We start from the raw sequence: 21,208 nt of genomic DNA, 5'->3' as shown, positions 1-21,208 counted from the left end.
TTCATAATGACATGTATTTGTGACCAGTCAAGAACACAAGAGAAATGCATGGTGCATGGCTGTGTGATTCACCCTGCTCTGCTAGACCCATTTGGAACGTGGATTTTTTTTTCCTATAATTGAATTGTTTTCTTCAAAAATTTTACGAAATTTCTTGTGTTCCAAAGATGCTTTAAGCGGTTGCTGTAGTCCCGTTGAATACTGGGGAAGGTGGATTGCTGCGTTTCTTAATGAAATGTGCCCTTGAGAGCGGCATTGCTGTAGTTACGAATTTTACTTAGAAGTGGCTCCTATATCAGGGGTAAAGTTGAGCAATCCATTTGCTAAAATATCAGCTGTTTTTTATTTGATCCCATGGAATGAGTTCCAACCAGCCATTGACTCCTATATTAACTTCCTTGATTTGAATGAAGTACAAGATTAACTTCTTGTCCTTCATAAAAGTAAATAAAAACGTTCCTAGTTTAAAACTGTTCTATGTTTTTTGCCAAAGGGGGATTATATTAAAATTTAAGAACATTACATCCCCATTTTACAATGAAAGTAGTACACCTAGGTCCTCAACTCCATTTTCCTTCCCTCCGGTCTCTCGCGACGAACATCACCTCTCCGCGTAGAAGTAGGATGAAGCCAATTGCCCAAGCTGAAGCTCAAACCTCCTATCGAATTCAATGAAGGACCCCAAACCTTGGTTTGCCGCAAAAGCTAGTGCCACGGAACCATAATTGGGACGCATCTACCTCTAACAAAGAGCATCGGTAGTCACCTCACCGGATTCAGTTGAGAAAACATCACCCTGGCACCACCAAAAGACACATCTGGCGTCACAGGACCAAGATCCGATGACCCAACACGGATCTTCCCAAATGCATCAGACATACATAGACTTTTTGTTTTTGAAAAGGGATCTTTATTAACTCTCATCGTTATATTAGGCTGATACAACCGTACAAGAGTTTACCCTTGATCTCTGCATTACCAAGATGCACATAGCCACTATCTACGAATAAGAGTGTTACAAGTAAGATTATTCTTCTTAAGCTTGGATGCAGAGTTTAGACTGCTATCCAAACTGGGTAAAGAGCTCTCTGGCCGTCTGCTCCAGTCGTGTACATGCCATAGAAACCATCTCACGATGCTCTTGCTGATGTCGTACAGATCACAAACAGATCCAAGGCGTACAAGGAAAAATAACCTGCAGAGGAGAAACATAATTCCTCTTGTTAAAGACAATGTCATTCCCGCACAGTCATAGCAACTAGCAAAAAGTGGCCGCAACCACCAGTATATAGCCTTTCAATTTTTTTACTCAAACCCCAAAGCCAATTCCCAAGCATGTTTTGAACACTTCTTGGTTAGTAAAGATTTTGATGCTACCGAACTATTAGCGATGTAGAACGTGCTAACTAATAATAAAAAAAGAGATGCTTAATTGTCTCAGGTTTGTGACAAAAACAACACTTCTGATCTCCTTGGCATTGTCTTTTCTTTAAGTTATTCATTGTTAATAGAACCCTTTTTTGTAAGTACCACATGATTTTTTATTTTTAATGATAGCTTTAATTTTCACATTTTACTATTTTGGATTGCCTCTTCACCTTACACCAGGGCTCTATAATAGAGCCAACTATGAACTTCTAGATTTGTTTAAGTTCCATTTAAACTCATCTCGATCCCTAGACAACGTGATGTTTGTGAGACGAGCCGTCAAATCATTCCATGCAACTAATTTTGGCCCATACAAATCCCATCTAAATGAAACATTTGCGGGGAAAAAACTCCATCACCTTAGCTACCGAGTCCTTTGTTCCGCACTATGTTATATAATGAAGGGTATTGGAGTCTCAGTGGCAAGTTGCCTAACCATGTGTACTCCCAAAATCTAATTTCAGATCCGTCCACATACATAGACATACCTCATGAAATTGTTGCCGGAAATCACGTCGAGAGCAGCGACCTCGTCAGAGACAACCATGAGGAACAAAAGATGACACATATACTTAATTGACACCTCCACTGTAGACCCAAGATCTACAAACACCTATCTACACATCGAACGCTGCCATCGTGAGGCTGAAAATGCATCTAGGCCCCCTATGTGGGTTTGGCTAATTGATGACAAACGATTAAGGGACTAAAGTGTTTATTGAGGTTATAAACATGTTTTAGTTCCGATGGAGAAGTTAAACGACGATGACGTCCATCAAAAGAAAAAAGAAGCGGCATGCAGTCACTCAATAGGTTTTAATTTGCTTTATTCTTGAGTTTGAGTTTAGGAATGTCGTTCTATCAAGAGGGACACGTATTGATAGTTTTGATGGTGTCTCAGTGCTCAAGTATCCTTTTAGAACCAAAAATTGAGAGACACAATAATTCGTGAACACTGGGAAAGTGCTATTTTTTGTCTAAACCTGAAGTCTCTGGGTTGGACCGGGTACTCTGGATTATGGACAGTGTGAAGAACCGTCCAAATAATATTCTAATTAATTACCAGGAGGATCATCATTCATAATCACCACCTCGATGATTAACCAAAATATCATCCTGGTAGTCCCGGCATGTGTTTTGTGCCCAAGGATTAGAACACATACCTTCCAACATGTACATCATAACATAGCTTAATAAAGAGTGAGTAATAAATATTTATATCACAAGTATTAAGCATGCACTGATTTCAACAATTTACAATAAAAGCGAGCTAGGAAGGGACAAAACTCCTCAACTCCTAACCACAAAAGAACTACGCAGCAAAAAGTTAAACTTAGAGACCACAAAAGAGAATAACGCCACATGCCCTTAGGCACCATCTTAAAAACGTCACCTTCAGAGTAGGATGCACTACTCTTGCCCGCTACCAAGATTGGCAGGCACGAAGTAGCCAAAAACAGCCTCTTCCTCAGCAGCAGGAGTACCTGAAAGCGCATGTATGAGTACGAAGGTACTCGCAAGACTTAAACCATATAGAGCACATATACATAGCTCGGCTCCAAGGATTATGCATTTATCATTAACATGGATGAACCGAAGATTAGGTAAAACATAAGCATTAAGCATTCTAGACATATGTGTAAGCGACTGAAATTTTACCAAAACATGAGAAAGCTACCCTGCAACTAACAACTGAACAAGTGTAATTGTAAAAAACATGTATATCAATAAGTAACAAGTACCAACATCACCATCTCCCACATACCGAACCACAAACCATACTCGAAACTCTACGACCGATGCAGATGGATAAAAGCATGCTCATGACCGAGAGCATGGCAGTTCGAACTGTTTATACACCCTGCAGGGGATACTCTGGACCACACGACACGAGAACCATTCGGCTTGTGCCACCGGCCAAAGTGCACACAAGGGGGTACTCGTGACAACCTTTCCCAACCAGCCCCAACCGTTTGGATCATGCATCGCTCGGTGCGGCGATACTAGAACTACCCTCGGAGCAAACTAGTACCGCTACAAGCCCGCCCGCTCACACCATCGATTTCCAAGCCCAAAAAGCCACAGCTGCGAAGGTATTCGGCTCTCCTTACCATTAGATCGGCATGTGGTGAGTAAGGTAAGTGCTAAAGCCAACAACACCGACGATCGGTGCTTAACCGGCGCAAAGCGGTCTACGGTGTTTGGTTTCCTCTACCGACCTACCTAGGGGAACTCCACATCCAAGTAGGAAAAAACACCATCCTAGCACCACCCACACCTCGTCTCATACTCACCACTCGTACAACCATCTCAATCTCAACAAGTGTATGTAATCATAAAAGATCCTATGCTCGCGAACAACGGGATGCACCGTCGTTCGACTTCTACCGAATGACCTAAGCATGGCTAAGCATATAAGTAGAACTCATACCTAGACATTGACAACATCTAAATGCTACAAGGAAGGTAAATACACAAGTATTCAAGGTAGAAGAATGCAATCGGCATAGGTTCTACCCATTGGTACCCGACACTGACCCACTAACATGCATACATACATAAGCATATTTCATCAATTTTAAACTTATCCAATTACACAAGAGGGATCAATATGCTTAGTTGCTTGCCTTGCTATTCAGGTGGCTGCCAAAAGTTTCCCTCACTCTCCTAGATCACCGGCTCGACGTTCTCTAAAACGAATAACACGTGCAATGCCATGAGTATGAAAAAGTGCAACAATGCATGCCACAATGCTTAACAACATGCTAGAGGTATAATATATAAGAATCAATGCAATACTAAACGATCTAAACGAAAATTAGAAAATAATAGCCATCTAGAGTATCCGGATTGGTTCGGAGTATTCGGGCTCGGACCCTCCGGGGGAGGCGCTTTGTTACTGCTTTTTATTTATTTGACTGGCCTGGAGTATCCCAGTGAATCTGGGAAATACTTTCGGTTAGCATTATTTTAATTTGACTCGGAACCTCCGGGTTGGTCCGGACTATTCGGGATATAACATACACTCCGAGTGAGGTTCCGAGCGAAGCTCTTGGCTACGAGATCACATAACTACCTGGAGTCTCCAGGCTTGTTTGGATAATCCGAGCTATACATATTTGGTTTCTTCACGATTTTTCCACTTGGGTGTTTTGTCTCATTTTACAAATATGTGCTACACAAACGTGTACAAGCCCTATCCAAAGGATCCTAAACCAAACTTGCACCCTAAACCCTAACCAATTTTGAACACAATTCATAGGACAAAATTTGCTGAACCCGGAGTATCCGGGTGAGTCCGGAGTATCCGAGCTATACAGAAAAGCTGTTCTCGAGTGGATTTTTGATCGATTCGAGTTGCGATTTTTCCAAGCCTAAAGGGAATATGTTAGGGATAGTCTAAGGGTACTAGAACTTGTTCATCAACTACCAACACTACTCTAGAGCTTAGATTCGACCAAAACTCCATTTTTGCTTCAAAAAGCTCAAGAATGCTAAGAACTTCAAGAACTACTCGATTCCTCCATAAAAACTAAAATGGATTGGATAGATGAGTAGCTTATGAGCTAGAGAATTCTATGGTGCCACATGCATACCTTGAATCCTCCACTTGAGCTCGAATTTTGGAGGAAAAGAGAGTGAGTGCTTGAGCTTGAGTGAAAGGGGGAGAGAGGAGTTGCTGCTGCAGCAGCTGGGGGGAAGCGTGGGGAGTGAGTAGAGGAAAGAGAGAGAGCAGGTGGGCTGCTACCCACTTGAGAGAGGGAGTGGGTGAGGAGTGGGGCCACATGTGGGGCCCACATGTTAGAGAGAATAGGTATTTCCAATACATTTTCTATTATTTTCTCCCCCAACTTTCTCTCTTATCCAAATAATTAGTTATGAACTGCATTAGTACTCCTGATTACCATTATGCAAATTCTAAGCACAATGCTTAAGAAGCATAATTTTGCTTAAATGCGTGATTAAGAAATTAGGACGTGACAGACAGCAGCCCGAAGTCTCTGGGAAGTGCTCTGAGCTGGGCTCTCGGGACGGGTTTAATGTTTTAACCCGGAGTCTCCGGGTTGACCCGGATATTCTGGGTGACCGGAGTCTCAGACTATATTCCAGCAGAGAGTCTCGGTTAGAGCCTAAAAGTTTCACCTGGACCCTCTGGGTTGACCCGGATACTCCATGATTCTGTGTTCATCCGAACCTTCCGTGTTGGGTTTCGAAAAGGCTCTTGGCTGTGCGTTTGTGCCAACCCTGAGTCTCCGGGTTGACCCGGATACTCTGGGTTAATTCAAAAAGCATAGTAGCGGCTAGTTTTTGAGGGGGAGGATATAAATCCCCCTCACCCCTCCTTAATTTGTGGTTGAACAACTCGTGGATAAACTCATTCATAGCCATTCAATAGTCCTCCTAACTCCTTTAAAGCCTTAAATCTTTGAAGATTTTGAGAGTAGGGTTGGGAGAGTGAAATTAAGAGCTAGTGAGCTTAAATCCAATCTTGAGCACTTGAGTTCATCGTCAAGCCATCGATCTGCGTTCTTTACTCTTGGAGCCTTGAGCTCCTAGATGGTTAGGTATTGTCCAGAGAGCACCCAAGCTTGTGGAGTGCCCCGGGAAGTTTGTATTACCCCAACGATTTCAGTAAGCAGCCCTAACTTGATCTTGGTGGTTGCTTGGGTGAGGAAAGAGTTGAAAGAGACCCGGCTCTTTGTGAGCTCCTCAATGGAGACGTATGCACTTCTTTGTGGAGTGGCCGAACTTCGGGATACAAACTCTTGTCTCCTTTACTTTTTGCATATTTTCTTGCTCTAATTGATTTTGGGCAATTTGCCTCTATCTACTTGGTTGTGAGTGTGTAGTTGCAGGCTATTGGTCAATAGGTCTTGAGAAATCTATTAGAACATGTGGTAACTCATAAACTAAAGTAGATTTGCATAAAAGTTCTTATTTTTCGATTTCCTATTTAGGTCGGACTGTTCGGGTTCACTCGAAGTATCTGGATCTGCATAACCTGAGTCTCCGGATTGACCAGAGTATCCGAACGCTGTAATCCGCTGCGAAGTTTTAAATTTCAGATATTGCCTATTCACCCCCCTCTAGGCGACATCAAGTATTTTCAATTGGTATCAAAGCCTAACCTCTTTCAAGGCTTCACTGCTTGGAGGATTGGAAGATGTCGGCATCTGGGGAAAAGAGCCCGAAGAGTCTGAAGGATGATATTTTGACATTGGGCAACGGTAAAAGGAAGGGAGTAGCAATTGAGTTCAATTATGCCAAGTTAAATGCATTTAATTCTTATATATCCGTGCCATCCGGACGTGCACCGTATTTTGATGGTACACATTATGCCGCTTGGAGATAGAAAATGAAATTACATTTAATCTCTCTTCATCCAAGTATTTGGAAGTTTGCACATGTTGTGATTTTGCCAAATAAAGATAAAGAGCTCACTCCCGAACAAGAGCAAAGCATCCACTGCAATGCACAATCTGCAAGTGTATTGCTTAGTGCCTTGAGCCCTGAGGAGTTCAATAAGGTGGACGGGCTTGAGGAGGCCAAAACAATATGGGACACACTTCAAGTCGCACATGAAGACACCACAAGCGTGAGAGAGTCCAAGATAGAGTTGCTTGAGGGAAAATTAGGAAGATTTATAATGGATGATGATGAAACCCCTCAAGCAATGTATGATCGCATGATAGTGTTGGTGAACAAAATTAGAGGGTTTGGAAGTGAAGAACTAGATGATCACAAGGTGGTGAGAAGATTGCTGAGAGCTTTTGCATCAAGAAATCCCACCTTGGTGACTCTTATACAAGAAAGAAGATATTACAAGAGGCTCACACTAAGCGATGTGCTCGGAAGAATCCTTACTCATGAGCTCATGGAGGAGGAAGCAAATAAAGTCAAAAATCTTGTCAAGCAATTCTCCACTTCCAAGAACAAAGAAGTAGCATTCAAAGCAAGCAAGAGCAAGAAAGTTGAAGAATCAAGCTCGAGTGAAGATGAGAGCTCGGATGATGAAGAAATAGCCTTCTTTATAAGAAAATTTAAGAAATTTATGAAGAAGGGTGGCTATAGCAGGTACAAGAGAGATATGTCCAAGAGAAGAATATCTAAGAGGGCTTGCTATGAGTGTGGTGAAGTTATCCATTTCATCGCCAATTGTCCGAATAAGAAAAAGAACAAGACTTTCAAAAAGGACAAGTACAAGACCCACAAGACGAAGTACTCGGGTCAAGATCACATCAGCGAGGAGTGGGACTCCAACTCCGACTCTGATGATGAAGGAGTCACCACCATCGCCGTTCATTCTTCTACACCAACAAAGTCACTTTTTGGTGACATGAGCGACGACGACGACACTCCCAAGTGTCTCATGGCAAAAGGGCGCAAGGTAAAATTGCAACACAAGCTCCTAGATGGTAATAGTGGTTGTAAAAGCATGCTTAAAGGTCTTAGTAAAAATACCATGTCTAAAATGAAAGAACTAATGGAAACAATAGAGAGTCAAGAGGAAATCCTTGAGAAGCAAGAGGACTTGCTCATCCTTAAAAAGGAGAGAAACCTTGAACTCGAGGAGCTCATTGCTAAAGAGAGAGAAGGTTGAGGAGGTGACCAAGCAACTAAACTTGGCCAATGAATCCGTTGCTAGTCTTGAGAGTAGGAATGTTACACTTCAAGAGAATTTCAAATGTTTGGATGAATCTCATAAAACTCTTGAAGTGCAATTTGATTCTCTTAACAATAGCACTCCCACCTCTAATGATGCAACTTTATTCTCTAGTGCTTCCACTAGTAATGGTTGCTCTCGTTGTTACAATATTGATATAAATGCTTATGCTACTAATGTTCAATCTTTGCAAGCATTGCAAAAAGAAAATAGGAGGCTAAATGTCTTGGTTAAGTATGGGTGTATCAAGACATGGAAATCCAAAGATGCACTATACAAGACCATTGAGGCTAAGGATAATAGGCAAAAGAGTGGACTTGGATTTGATATGCATACAAGCAAGCCAAGTGAGTGTGTGGTGATCAATGGCAAGGAGTACCTCAAGTTCATCAAGGGAGACAAGCAAAATGGTCTCACCACACAAGCCAAACAATCCAAATGCCATGCACCTCAGTCCACATTTTATGCATCTTATGTGCTTAAGAGGAACCACCATAGTAAAGTGGTTGCTCTATATGTTGGTACCCGTACAAAAGATAGAGTTGTGAAAAGGAATGTATGGGTACCAACAAATTTAGGTACTTGAAACAAAGGCTTAAAATTGTTTTGTAGACATACTCCTCCGGTGGATCAAGTTGGGTGCTAGATAGTGGATGCACAAATCATATGACTGTAGAGAAGGAGATGTTCTCATCATTTGAAGAAAATGAAGGATCGCATGAAAATATAGTTTTTGGTGATGATGGGAAAGGAGATGTAATTGGCTTAGGTAAATTTGCTATTTCCAATGATCATTCTATCTCAAATATCTTGTTAGTTAAATATCATAGTTATAATTTGTTATCCGTATCACAACTTTGTGAGATAGGCTACAATTGTTTTTTTACTAATGAGGATGTGACCGTCTCTAGAAGGGATGATATCTCAATAGCTTTCACCGGTAAGTTGAAGGGTAAACTTTATCTTGTTGATTTTTCAACGGATGAAGTGAGACCTAAAACTTGCTTTATTGCTAACTCTAGCTTGGGTTGGCTATGGCATTGCCGACTAGCCCATGTTGGCATGAGGAATTTATCTGAACTTCTAAAGAAGGAGCACATCCTTGGACTAACAAATGTTTCTTTTAAGAAAGATAGAATTTTTAGTGCATGTCAAGCGTGAAAGTAAATTGGAGCTCCTCACCCCACCAAGAATGTGATGACAACCACAAGGCCATTGGAACTCCTCGCATGGATTTATTTGGACCAATAGCCTACATAAGCATTGTTGGTAACAAATATGATTTGGTTATTGTTGATGACTATTCTCATTTCACTTGAGTATTCTTTTTGCATGCAAATGTGAAACACAAACCATATTCAAGAAATTCGTGAGAAGAGCCCAAAACCAATTTGATGTGAAGATCAAGAGGGTGAGAAGCGACAATAAAAGCAAATTCAAGAATACACAAGTTGAAGAATTCCTTGATGAAGAAGGGATCAAGCATGAGTTTTCGGCACTCTACTCCCCTCAACAAAATGGGGTTGTCGAGAGAAAGATAGGACTCTCACAGAGTCGGCAAGGACAATGCTTGATGAATACATGATTTTGGATTAATTTTGGGTGGAGGCCGTCAACACCGCATGCCATGCCTAATATGAACAAGGGTTCCCGATCTTCCGAAAGGTTCTAGTAACTCTCGATTTGGTGGAAACGAGACACAAGTCGATCCGGCTTCTGAACAACACGATCCGAAACCCCGCAATCGCAGCACCACGTCTCCTCTGGTTATCAACCGGCGTTGCACGGTTGACCTCGCCAAGAAGGCTAAAATCCTTGCCTGCGAATCGAAGAACACAAGAAAGAACAAGGAAGAATGCAACCAAATTGCAGATGAATGATTAATCTCACGAGTTGGGGTCTCACAAACCGACGAAACGGCGAAACTGTTCTTGACAGAATAATCTAAGCAAAACCCGCCCTAACGAGAGCGGCGGCGGCTGATAATAAGGGTCTAGGGTCGTCACACCCCCTGGTCACGCCCCCCTAATGGGCTCAACGACGATACACGGCCCAACGGACCAAAAACGGTGACGCAGCACCGGGACAGCTTCTGGACGCTGACTTGTTTCGACGTTTCCCGTTGAATCAGAAGGAATTTGGACCTCAAACCAACGCCATTGGTTTCCTTATGAAATTATCTTTCCAACCATATGTGAATCGTCGAAAACGGAGTCCGGATGCGTCCTGGGCGTCCGTTTTATTGCTCGCTGGTCCTGGAGGTCGAGGCTGATTCGGACTCGAGTTGGACTGGACCTCCTGCTGTTGTTGGACGTCCTAGCTGCTCCTCCACACCTCCAAGCCTTTCTCTATGTGTCTCCTTGTCCTCTCCATGATTCTTAAACAACACATAATCATTAGGTAGTAATCTATTCTCAAAATTATATAAAGAGTTGCTTAGGAACGAGCTCACCTCTAAATTTAATTGTCGTGCGCGAGCTCTTGTGATTGGACCTTGAAAGTTCAATGGAGGATCATTGTATGTATCCGAGGGAGTGATGTCCTCATCATCCTCCCCCTCTTGAATTGGAGTCCTCGACTCAAGCTCATCATCGGCTCCCAAGTAAGGTTTCAAATCTGCAATGTTAAAAGAAGGACTAACCCCGAACTCGGGTGGCAACTCAAGTTTATATGCATTATCATTTATTTTCTCAATTATCTTATAAGGACCAGCAGCTCTTGGCATTAATTTAGACTTACGCAGCTCTGGAAACCTATCTTTTCTTAAATGTAACCACACTAAATCACCCGGTTCAAGTTTGACTTCTTTCCTACATTCACTACCAGCAATTCTATACTTTTCATTTCTTTTCGATATTTATTTTAGTTGTTTCATGCAACTTACGAATAAAATCAGCACGTGCACTAGCATCACTATGTGTTCTTTCGGTGGTAGGTAAAGGCAAAAGATCAATAGGAGCGCGAGGGGTAAAACCATACACTACCTGAAAAGGACTTACCTTGGTGGTAGAATGTGTTGCCCGATTATAAGCAAACTCCACGTGGGGCAAACATTCTTCCCACATCTTCAAATTTTTCTTCAAAATAGCTCTCAACATGGTACCCAAAGTGCGGTTCACTACCTCCGTTTGGCCATCAGTTTGTGGGTGGCAAGTAGTAGAAAACAATAGTTTTGTACCCAACTTATTCCATAGAGTGCGCCAAAAGTGACTCAAAAATTTAGCGTCGCGATCTGAAACAATAGTAGAAGGCATACCATGCAAGCGAACAATCTCTTTGAAAAAGAGGTCAGCAATATAAACGGCATCATCACTTTTATGACAAGGTATAAAATGTGCCATCTTAGAAAAACGATCCACAACAACAAAAATGCTATCCCTCCCCCTCTTAGTCGTAGGCAATCCCAAAACAAAGTCCATCGAAATATCTGCCCAAGGAATAGAAGGAACAGGAAGAGGCATATACAAACCATGTGGATTCAAGCGAGACTTAGCCTTTTGACATGTGGTACAGCGTGCCACGAACCGCTCAACATCTCTCCTCATCTTTGGCCAAAAGAAATGTGTGGCCAACATATCCTCCATCTTCTTAGCACCAAAATGTCCCATCAATCCTCCTCCATGTGCTTCCTGCAACAACAAAAGACGAACGGAACCAACTGGAATGCATAGACGGTTAGCTCTAAACACAAATCCATCATTGATCACAAACTTGTTCCATGTACGTCCCTCTTTACAGTTCAGCAATACATCTTTAAAATCAGGATCAAGCACATATTGTTCTTTTATTGAGTCAAGTCCAAAAATTCTATAATCAAGTTGGGACAACAAAGCATATCGTCTAGACAAAGCATCAGCAATTATATTATCCTTCCCTTTCTTGTGTTTGATAATATAAGGAAAAGATTCAATAAATTCAACCCACTTAGCATGTCTACGATTCAGATTATTTTGAGAACGAAGATACTTAAGCGATTCATGATCTGAATGTATAACAAATTCTTTAGGCCACAAATAATGACGCCACGTCTCTAAAGAACGTACAAGTGCATACAATTCCTTATCATACGTAGAGTAATTAAGAACAGGGCCATGCAATTTTTCGCTAAAGTATGCAATGGGCTTACCTTCTTGCATCAAAACACCTCCAATGCCAACTCCACTAGCATCACATTCTAGCTCAAAGGTCTTACCAAAATTTGGAAGTTGCAGCAATGGCGCGTGCGTAAGCTTGTCCTTCAAAGTGTCAAAGGACTCCTCTTGTGCCTTACCCCAATGGAACATCACACCTTTCTTTGTCAACTCGTGTAAGGGGGCAGCAATGGCGCTGAAATCCTTCACGAAACGACGATAAAAACCTGCAAGTCCAAGAAAACTTCTCACCTGTTTGATGTTTTGGGGCACCGGCCAACTCTTTATGGCTTCAATTTTCATCTCATCCACCTCAATTCCCTGTGGAGTAATAACATAGCCAAGAAAAGAGACTCGATCCGTGCAAAAGATGCACTTCTCAAGGTTACCAAATAAACGTGCATCACGTAAAGCATTAAAAACAGCACGTAAGTGATCCATATGTTCATCCAAAGACTTGCTATAAATCAATATGTCATCAAAGTAAACCACCACAAATCGTCCAATAAAAGCTCTTAAAACCTCATTCATCAAACGCACGAAAATGCTAGGTGCATTAGTTAAACCAAAAGGCATTACTAACCACTCATATAATCCGAATTTAGTTTTGAAAGCTGTTTTCCATTCATCTCCAAGTTTCATTCTAATTTGGTGGTAACCACTACGCAAGTCGATCTTTGTAAAAATTACAGAGCCACACAACTCATCAAGCATATCATCAAGTCTAGGAATAGGATGGCGATATCGAATAGTAATATTATTGATGGCTCTACAATCAACACACATACGCCAAGTACCATCTTTCTTAGGAACCAAAATCACAGGAACAGCACAAGGACTAAGGCTCTCACGTACATACCCGCGGTCCAAAAGCTCTTGGACTTGCTGCTGAATTTCCTTAGTCTCCTCGGGATTGGTTCGATACGCAGCACGATTTGGCAATGTTGCTCCCGGGATCAAATCGATTTGATGCTCTATCCCTCTCATAGGTGGCAATCCCGGGGGTATCTCAGCTGGGAAAACATCCTCATACTCCTGCAAAAGGTTAGTGGCAGCAGGAGGTATCGAACTAATAACATCATCAAGCGAATACAAAACTCGTTTGCAAACCAAGGTATAGCAAATATCATTATTAGAAATTTCAGCAAGGTCACTTTTTAGTGCAAGCATAACACCACCCTTCAATTTTATGCCCTCTACCTTAGAACTAGGTGTAGACTTATCCTTTTTAGGTGGGTAAAGAGAATTAGCAACTTGCTGATTTTCAGATTTAGTATCACGCAAATTAGCAGCTCGTTCTTTATCAGCTTGTACAATTTCAGCAGGGGTCATAGGAACCAAAGTAATTTTCTTTCCTTTATGCATAAAAGTATATGTATTACTTCTACCATGGTGTATAGCATCATTATCAAATTCCCAAGGTCGACCCAATAAAAGTGAGCAAGCTTCCATAGGTACCACATCACAGTCAACATAATCAGCATAGGAACCAATGGAAAAAGAAATTCTGCAAGTTTGTGTTACCTTAGCTTTTCCAGCATCATTAAACCACTGAAGATTATATGGATGGGGGTGGCGTGTGGTCAAGCCAAGCTTCTTGACCAAATCTGAACTCACCAAATTATTACAACTACCTCCATCGATGATGACACGTGCTCGCCGATTTTGGATGACGAAGAAAATCTGGAACAAGTTATGGCGTTGCAGCTTCTCTGGTTGTTGTACCTTTGTGCTGAGCGCCCGCTGCACAATGATGCTCCTATAGGTCGTTGTGTCATCACTGCCCAAGATTTCGTTGCTCTCCTCAACAACTGGTTCTTCTTCTTCTTCAATGTCAGAGGCGCTGATGTACCCATCTTCTGTTGCAATGTATGCCCGCTGACTTGGGCAATCCTTCTGCACATGACCGAATCCATGGCAGCGACGGCATTGAATGCCAGAGGTGCGTCCCGTTGATGCAACAGAGGAAGCACTCTTGGAAGGTCCCTGCAAAACAGAATTTTTACCTGAGCCTGAAGGTCGTGTAGTGACCGGATTTGGTGCCGTAGCTGCTTGTTGCTTGCTCGCTGGTGAGGGAGCCCTGTAAGTGGATGGTTTGGACAGCCCAAAGGATGGTCCTGTGCGCGGCGTGTATGTGGTGCTGGCCTTGTACTTGCCCTGCTGCTCACGCCCCTGCAACTCCTTCTCTGCAAGCATAGCAAACTGAAATAACTGGTTGACATTATTAAATTCTTTATAATCAATAATATCCTGGATTTCACGTCTCAAACCCGAATAAAATCGACAAATAGAATCTTCGTTTCCCTCTACTATGCCACAACGCATCAAGCCCTTTTGAAGCTCACCATAATAATCCTGCACAGATTTATCTCCCTGTTCTAAGCGCATCAATTTCTTACGCAGGTCTCTATGATAAGATGGGGGAACAAATCTATCACGCATAGCAACCTTAAGCTCTTCCCATGTACGAGGTGTGGCACCATCTGCAGCTAAACCAGTCCACCAAATAATAGCAAAATCTTTAAACTCACTAGTGGCTTGTCTAACTCTATGTTGTTCAGGTACTTGGTGGGAACTAAATTTTTGCTCTACTGTCATCTCCCAATCAAGATATCCCTCAGCATCATAATGTCCCGAAAAAGAAGGTATAGTAAATTTAACCTTAGCATAAGGATCTTCAGGAGCTCGATTATACATACCTCGATGGTGGTGGTGATGTGGAACACCACCCATACCTGTGGTGTTAGTGCGAAGACGACGCCGTAATCTGTTTTGCAATGTCGCCGCTGGATCAACATTAACATCGTCATCATACAACTCATCACCGGTGTTGCTTCCATTCACATCTTCGTTGTGCACAGGACGGTTTTCCAAAGCATTTACCCTGTCGGTGAGCTCGGATAACCGTTTGTCCACCCGCTCAACCGCGTTTGCGAGTTTCATCTCAATTATCGCTTCAGTGACAGCCTTGATGACTGTCTCCCTCATCTCCTTCTGAGCATTGTCTACAACAGCTTGTAGCTGCTCTTGGCTGACACACTCCTTGAAGTCCTTTGGCGTTTTATCTCCTTCAACTGACATTGTGGAAACAAACACAACAACAAACAGTGAAGGTTATCCCTAATAATCGTACTACAAAGGTGGAGTGGTGCCTCTCAATCAAGATCAGTAAAGGTAGACACCTTACCAAGCTCTTACCAGGGTTCTTACCAGCAAAGCAAAGGATACCTGGAAGGCGTGCGAGCGATTGCAGGGATGCAAACCAGTGCTGTCCAGAAGAATCTGTGGGGCTTGGAAGGCACACAAAGAGAACAAATATGTATATGTGGAACACAAATCAGAAACAGATAGTAATGCTGAATTATAGTCCCAAGTACTTGTTCTCGTTGCTGGCCTAAAGTGTTGCAAGTACCAAGTATGTGTGATAAACAAGGTGGAGAAACAAGTATGATGGATAGCAAGAGCAACAGAAACAAAGAACTAAACAGCACACGCTAACACAGCTCACTTTGCCCTTCTCTATGTGCTCCTCTAGATATTGTTCCTCTTTTGCCCCTCTCTTTTTTCTATTTTTTTGGGCTGTCGTTGTTTTTTTGGGAAAATTCGACTTTTTCTTTTTATTTTTTTGATATTTTTTTTTCACTTAGGAGCACACAAGAGGGAACCACAGAAAATTTGAGCTTAAACAAGTGAAAGACGTGGCCTGTAGAATTTTTTGAAGTTCAGCCGTAAAATGAGAAAAATATTTGGAAATTGAAAACTCAAACTTCGGAGGCGAATTTGGGAATTCTGATTTCGCCGAACCCGACAAAGCGGGGGACGAACGGATCTAAAATGCCGTTTCGATGCGAAAAACTCTATGACTTTTCTGAAAACGGAGTTCGTACGCGAAAGTTATGCCCGATTTGAGAAACGACTCCGAATTAGAGGACAAAACGGGAAGAAAGTGGGGAAAATATGCGACGGAGGCTAGGGTTTGATGGAAACGGTGGGGGAAAACACACGAACTGGACTCTAACACGACCTAACCAGCAACAAGACCTTGACCAGGACACAAACTCAACACGACGAACTCTGAAACTGAAATATGCAAAAGCTAAAGGCGCGGAAGGGTTATAGGACAGGAAAAAAAAAACGATATGGCAGTGGACTATGGAACGAAGGCGAAAACACTCGAAACTAAGGGTAGATATGAACCTGACGGTATACCTGAAGCTCTGAATACCACTTAATATGAACAAGGGTTCCCGATCTTCCGAAAGGTTCTGGTAACTCTCGATTTGGTGGAAACGAGACACAAGTCGATTCGGCTTCCGAACAACACGATCCGAAACCCCGCAATCGCAGCACCACGTCTCCTCTGGTTATCAACCGGCGTTGCACGGTTGACCTCACCAAGAAGGCTAAAATCCTTGCCTGCGAATCGAAGAACACAAGCAAGAACAAGCAAGAATGCAACCAAATTGCAGATGAATGATTAATCTCACGAGTTGGGGTCTCACAAACCGATGAAACGGCAAAACTGTTCTTGACAGAATAATCTAAGCAAAACCCGCCCTAACGAGAGCGGCGGCGGCTGATAATAAGGGTCTAGGGTCGTCACACCCCCTGGTCACGCCCCCCTAATGGGCTCAACGACGATACACGGCCCAACGGACCAAAAACGGTGACGCAGCACCGGGACAGATTCTGAACGCTGACTTGTTTCGACGTTTCCCGTTGACTCAGAAGGAATTTGGACCTCAAACCAACGCCATTGGTTTCCTTATGAAATTATCTTTCCAACCATATGTGAATCGTCGAAAACGGAGTCCGGATGCGTCCTGGGCGTCCGTTTTATTGCTCGCTGGTCCTGGAGGTCGAGGCTGATTCGGACTCGAGTTGGACTGGACCTCCTGCTGTTGTTGGACGTCCTAGCTGCTCCTCCACGCCTCCAAGCCTTCCTCTATGTGTCTCCTTGTCCTCTTCATGATTCCTAAACAACACATAATCATTAGGTAGTAATCTATTCTCAAAATTATATAAAGAGTTGCTTAGGAACGAGCTCACCTCTAAATTTAATTGTCGTGCGCGAGCTCTTGTGATTGGACCTTGAAAGTTCAATGGAGGATCATTGTATGTATCCGAGGGAGTGATGTCCTCATCAATGCCATCAATCGGTTGTATCTCCACAAGATCCTGAAGAGACTGCTTATGAGCTTCTAACCGGTAACAAGCCTAATGCTTCATACTTTAGAGTTTTTTGTAGTAAATGCTTCATTCTAAATAAGAAAGTAATAAGTTCTAAATTTGCTCCTAAAGTAGATGAAGATTTCTTGGTTGGTTATGAATCAAATGCCTACGCCTACCGTGTTTTCAACAAATCCACTGGTTATGTTGAAATTGCATGTGATATGACATTTGATAAATCTAACGACTCTCAAGTGGAGCAAATTGATCCTAATATTTTAGAAAATGAAGAAATTCAAAGTAAGGTGATAAAGAAGATGGTAATAGGTGAAATTAAGCCTCAAGAGCCCCAAGAACTACAAATAGCCAATAATGATTAAGTTCATTCATCTCCATCAACTCAAGTGAAGCCATCTACATCAACTCAAGATCAAGACCAAGGTCCAGATCAAGATCAAGATCAAGCTCATGATGACTCCAACAGATTCCTTGTTGATAATGAAGTGGAGGACATTCAATCCCAATCCGAAGTGCCACACCCAAGAGTTCATCAAAGTGTCAAAAGAGATCACCCCGTCGACAACATACTTGGTGATATACAAAAGGGAGTAACCACTCGTTCTAGAATTACAAATTTTTGTAAATATTACTCTTTTGTCTCATCTTTAGAACCTTTGAAGGTAGATGATGCACTTGGAGATCCAGATTGGGTGATGACCATGCAAGAAGAGCTCAACAACTTCAAGAGAAATTAAGTATGGTCATTGGTGGAAAGACCCAATCAAAATGTGATTGGTACCAAATAGGTCTTTCGTAACAAACAGGATGAGAACGGGATCGTGACAAGGAACAAGACAAGGTTGGTTGCTCAAGGCTTCACACAAATCAAAAGTTTAGATTTTGGTGAGACCTATGCTCCTGTAGCTAGGCTTGAGTCTATTCGAATATTACTTGCCTATGCTACTCACCATGATTTCAAGCTATATCAAATGGATATGAAGAACACTTTTCTTAATGAACCAATCTCTGAATTGGTTTATGTGGAGCAACCACCCAGATTTGAAGATCCTAAGTATCCTTATCATGTGTATAAACTCCATAAGACGCTCTATGGGTTTAAGCAAGCACCTAGAGTATGGTATGAATGCCTTAAGGATTTTCTTATCAAGAAATGTTTTAAAATAGGTAAAGCCTATTCTACTCTTTTCACTAAAAATACTAATAATGATTTATTTGTTTGCCAAATATATGTCGATGACATTATATTTGGTTCTACTAACAAAAATATTTTATGAAGAATTTAGTAGGATCATAAACAAGAGGTTTCAAATGTCAATGATAGGAGAGTTGAAGTTCCTTCTAGAATTTCAAATCAAACAACTCAAGGAAGGGACCTTCATATGTCAAACCAAGTACATCAAAGATATGCTAGAAGTTTGACATGGAGAATGTGAAGCCTATCAAGACTCCCATGGAAACCAATGGACATCTCAATCTCAACGAAGATGGGAAGGCCGTGGATAAAAAGGTATATCGCTCTATGATAAGATCTTTACTTTACCTTTGTGCATCTAGGCCCGATATTATGCTTAGTGCGTACATATGTGCAAGATTTCAAGACACTCCAAAAGAGTGCCATTTAGTGGCTGTTAAGAGAATTCTTAGGTATTTGGTTCATACTCCTTACCTTGGCTTATAGTATCCTAAATGTTCATCCTTTGAACTCATCGGCTATTCAGATTCCGCTTATGCCGGTTGCAAAGTGGATAGGAAGAGCACATCTGGGACTTGCCAATTATTGGATAGGTCCTTGGTGTCTTGGTCATCAAAGAAACAAAATTTTGTAGCCCTATCCATCGCCAAAGCCGAGTATGTTGCCGCGGGTGCTTATTGTGCTCAACTTCTTTGGATGAGACAAACCTTGAGAGGTTATGGCTACAACATGACCAAAGTCCCACTTTTGTGTGACAATAAGAGTGCCATCAAAATAGCCAACAATCCCGTGGAACTCTCAAAAATCAAACATATAGACATATGACATCATTTCTTGAGAGATCACTCAACCAAAAGGGATATCGATATTCGCCATGTGAGAACCGAAAAACAACTAGCCGATATCCTCACTAAGCCACTAGATGAGCAGAGGTTCTATGAGTTAAGAAGTGCGCTAAATATCCTAGACTCTCGCAACGTGGCTTGATATATTGTACACAATTGATTGTTTTAGTTTTATAGCTTTTGTAGCTAGAAGTTTGCAAAAATATCATTTGTGTGCTATTTTCAAAAATATTTGGTTCTTTGATCTTTTGATCATAATTTGCTACTTGTGTTCATAGTTATATATTATTGTTTGTTGGTTGATCACAAGTAGTAAAAATGTCTTATATATCCAACTATCCACTCACCAAAAGATCCTTGTCGAATCTCACCTAAAAAATTCAAGTTCAGTCATCTCCAGAACCCGGAGTATCCCGTCTGGCCCAGAGTATCCGGATTTTGGAGGTCTTCAGGACCTTCTCTGTTCTGTCGGTTTGACAGTACCCGAAGTGTCCGGATTCACCTGGAGTCTCCGGATACTGTCACTCAACCCGGAGGGTCCGGGTTCCCCTCCGGGAGAGCTTCTCGGTTTGGAATTAATTTCCAACACGGAGTCTCTGGGTTCACCCGGATACTCCGGGTCATCCAGACTTTTTTTATCTACCCTGAGAAGTTACCCCTTCATTTCATCTTTTACAACTCCTCTTTCACCCTCTCACCATGGAGAAGCCTCCTCCGGCGATTCCAAGACTCCACTGTGAAATTTGTGAGTTCATCATCAAATCACCTTCAACTCTAGGTTAGATTCTCTGGCCCTCCCTCTGGATCAACTCTCGGTGCATCATGTGACCTAAAGATACTCCTCAAGAACGTTTAACCCAATCTCTCAATGTCTTAATCTAGAGTCAAATTTCTTTGGTAGAAATGTTCCTTATCCATCCTAGAACCACATACTCCAAGGGTTTCGCAATGTATTGGATAAATCATCCAAACACTAGTCTTTGTTTTGGAGTCGGGCTACTCCGGGCTGGCCCGGGTACTCTGGGTTGTCCAATCATCTTTTGTTCCTCCACTTCAATTCTTGTGCAATCTTTCTCCTATCTCATGTATGTCTTCCATTTCTATCTCAGGGTAATCAAGATGGTTCATCAGAGGGAAAAAGGTCTCGCCTATAAAAGGAGGTTGAAGCAAAAGCTTGTTCCGCAAGCTCAAGATGATGCCCCTTTGCAACTAGCTGATTGGGGTGGCAGTGGCAGCGGAAGTGGCAGTGGTGGTAGATAGGAGCGAGTTCGCAAGGTTGTTAGGAAGGTGAAGAAAACCCAAGTTGGTGGTATTCGAATTTATGAGGCGGTCCAAACCACCAATGTACCTCGTGGTGGTGCTTTGGAACCTCGAGGAGAAAGAGGAAGATGAAGGGGAACAACAAGAGATGGAGGCAAAGGAAAAGCCGTGACCTCCGGTTCTAGTACTCAAAGGCAAGAAGAGATTGAGAAAGAGGAAAGTCCCATGTTAGGTCCTTTGAAGCTTCACAGGCCTCTCAGGAAACATATGACAATGGATATTCCCAAACAAGTTGTGAACTACATGAAAAAGGCAAGCAAAGTGAAAACGGAGATATATGAGAATCCGTTTGAATATGTGAAAAATGTGGCTGATCATCGCTTTGGGAGTGATTTCCAAGCAGATTTTTATGAAACTGTGATCCTTACCAAGAAGAAGCCGATAACCCTAGTGTAATTGATTGATTGGGATTACATGGAAAGGAAGAATGATCCAATTT

This window comes from Phragmites australis, chromosome 16 (genome assembly GCF_958298935.1).
Source record: "Phragmites australis chromosome 16, lpPhrAust1.1, whole genome shotgun sequence".
Taxonomy (NCBI): Eukaryota; Viridiplantae; Streptophyta; class Magnoliopsida; order Poales; family Poaceae; genus Phragmites; species Phragmites australis.
The sequence above is the reverse complement of the archived record's forward strand: the minus strand, read 5'-3'. Positions refer to the sequence as shown.